Below are 2,651 nucleotides of genomic sequence, written 5' to 3'. Positions count from 1 at the left end.
AGCCTGGCGACTGCTGGACAGTGTAATGTTTGGATCAAAAATATAGGAATAAAACAGGAAGACAGGATTCTGGGTGTTTCCACCACAGAAGGACCCACTATTTATAAGGTAATTTGAAGGCGTAATGACCTTACAGATCAATGTGGCTTGCGATCTTTGCTTTAGTATTTACCTGGCCACGGTGGCAGGTACTTTCCGTGTGGCAGGGAGTTCCACGTGGCGTAGGTGCTTCCAGTGCTCCTGGGGGAACTCGGAGCTGTCCTTCCCATCCTTCTGCTGCAGCCCAGGACTGCATCACAGAGAAGCCTCGGTCTTGGGGATAGGAAAGTTCCCTCAAGGATGTGCATTTCACAGCCAGCTTGGAGGAGGGGACTCAGAGCTCTGCTGTGTCGCATTTGCCAATTTGACTGTGCCACTCTTGATCAGGGGAATGAAACTCCTGGACTACTGTGTCCCAGACAAGCTCATGTTCTCTAAAATTGAAGAATTTTAGGAACAACGGAGGTGAAGAGTAAAAGATATTTATTGAGAGACAGAAAGCTTCTGCTGGCCCTGAATCAAGGCTAGAAGTTTCCTGATGCTGTTGGTTTCAAGCAAGAGCCTAAAGAGATGTCTTTCTATGGTCTGTTGGCCATTTCAGAACTTGGGGAGTGAAATGGTCAGTTCATTAGGAAGAAAGAGCTTGAAGCAACCCCTCCTCCACCCTGGTGAGCAGCTGTGAGCGAGGCAGGATGCGGTGGTCCAGGACAGAGCCACTGGCGTTTACTGGGCCCTGAAGTGCTGGGAAACCAAGCAACCCCTCCCTCCTGCCTGTTTTGTTTTGTTGAATTTCAATATACATGAAAGTATGGGCAGCTATTTTGAAGAGAACGAGAGACTCTATGACAGGCATTAGTGACTTCCCTATTGTCTGGTTTTGAAAACCTAAATCGCCTTCCTCATTCTGTTCGGATCAGTTTTGTACTATGTTGTTTTGTATGAATTCTCTGTATGTGAAGACATGGACAACTATTTGGAGGAAAACGAGACAATATGATAGATAGTGAAGATCTCAGGTCATCTAGCTTTGAAATTTATATTTCTTACATTGCTTTCTTATGTCTTATTTTGTTCTATGGTGTTTAATTTTACCCCATTTAAAATAAAAATTGAAAAAAGAAAGCTTCTGTCTGAAGAGAGACAGAAGGGGTCCTGAGCGGGTTGCCAAGGACTCCTATCTTTTCCAGGGACTTTTATAGAGTGAAACCATGGGTTGGGGGGGACTGGAAACTCACAAAGCAGATGGGCATAAGGTGGGACATAACTATAGTTAGCCAATGAGATCAGTAGTTCAGGTAAAATTGATTACATTGGGGAGAAATGGGGAAGCAAGCCACGTAGCAAGCGGACATTCTTAGAGAGCAGTGACTCTTCCCTAGGGATTGGAATGGTGACTCCTGACTTCTCAAGGTGATCCATACCTAACCCCTAAGGATTATACTTAAGGGTGTGGTTGCATTTGTTTTGCCTTCTGCCTTGAGATGTGGCTCACAGCCAGAGGTGTGTGTCCCTCCAAGGTCATCGACATCTGGTCCTCTGTGCCAGCTTCCCCAAGGGCCCAGCCCTGTCTGACTGCCTATAATATTTCTAACTGGCTCAGGTGCCTGTAACACTCTCACAGCAGCTGCATGTTTCAGCTTCCTTGCTGTCCCCGAGGAGGTGGGGCGAATGCATGTGAGTGACAGGGCGCAGTCGCATCGTCTGTGAGGGGCCCGGGATGGAGCAGTGCACCGAGGCAAACGGGCCGGGTCTGGGGGTCGCTGGCCTTAGCCAGCAACTGTGTGACCCAGCACACACGGTCTGCGTCAAGTGGGCTCCGAGAGGAGAGAGAGTGGCAAAGAAGGGGCAGGAAACAGCCAGCGGGGAGTCTGCAGGAGGCGCGGAGTCTGCTGGGATTTTTTAAGTGCTGGATATCGACAGGCACTGCCCGGGCTCCAAAATGTATGGGCTGCACCCTCGAGGACAAGAGGACCAGGACTGGAGCTGAGCCAACTGCACTCAGGACCTTGGGGCCACACGGGTCACTGCTGTGAATCCCACTTCATATTCCTTAGCTTACACCTTCAGAAAATAACGACAGGAAGTCATCAGAACAGATTTTTACCTAAGAACGAACGACGCAGTGTCCTGCAGAGCCAGATCACTCGTTGATGGGGGTGTGCGCATGTTAGTGCACAGGGACGCAGTTCATGAACTCCTGTCCCCTTCCAGGAGCTTCTCTGTCTCCTCCTCATCTCATTGTCGACTTGTCGCCTCCTCCCAAGGGCCACTCTGGTCTCGAAAGCTTGGATCTGCAGGCTGACGTCGGGTTGCACCGGGCTCTCGCTGGTCCCGGGGTCACTTCCAGGCCAAGCTGGACTCCCCAGTGACACAGCTCATGCTGAAATTGGGGTGCCTGAGAGGTCTCATGTCTGTTCCTCTAGCTGACGCTCCTGCCATGTGGCCAGCTGGCGGGGCGGCCCTGGTTGCTCCTGGGCAGTGGTTCTTTCCCTGCAGATGCTGCGGTTGTGCTAGCATCTGTGTTGGCTTCCTGGGGGCACAGCCCACCCTTGGGGGGGCCCATAGTTGGTCAGGACCTCGGACAGGGACCGAGATTCCAAATCTATCCATCC

General features: G+C 50.8%; 1 non-coding gene across 1 annotated transcript; it reads left to right on the top strand.

Moving 5' to 3' along the window:
• Window positions 1-546: 546 nt before the first annotated feature.
• LOC111754645 (small nucleolar RNA SNORA2/SNORA34 family) lies at window positions 547-683 on the top strand. Its single transcript, XR_002789327.1, has one exon. It is a non-coding gene; the product is annotated as a small nucleolar RNA SNORA2/SNORA34 family (small nucleolar RNA).
• Window positions 684-2,651: the final 1,968 nt, after the last annotated feature.

The sequence above is a fragment of the Cavia porcellus genome, unplaced genomic scaffold (assembly GCF_034190915.1).
Source record: "Cavia porcellus strain 051 isolate PalLab524CR breed Dunkin Hartley unplaced genomic scaffold, mCavPor4.1 scaffold_10, whole genome shotgun sequence".
Classification (NCBI taxonomy): Eukaryota; Metazoa; Chordata; class Mammalia; order Rodentia; family Caviidae; genus Cavia; species Cavia porcellus.
The sequence above is the reverse complement of the archived record's forward strand: the minus strand, read 5'-3'. Positions and strand labels throughout refer to the sequence as shown.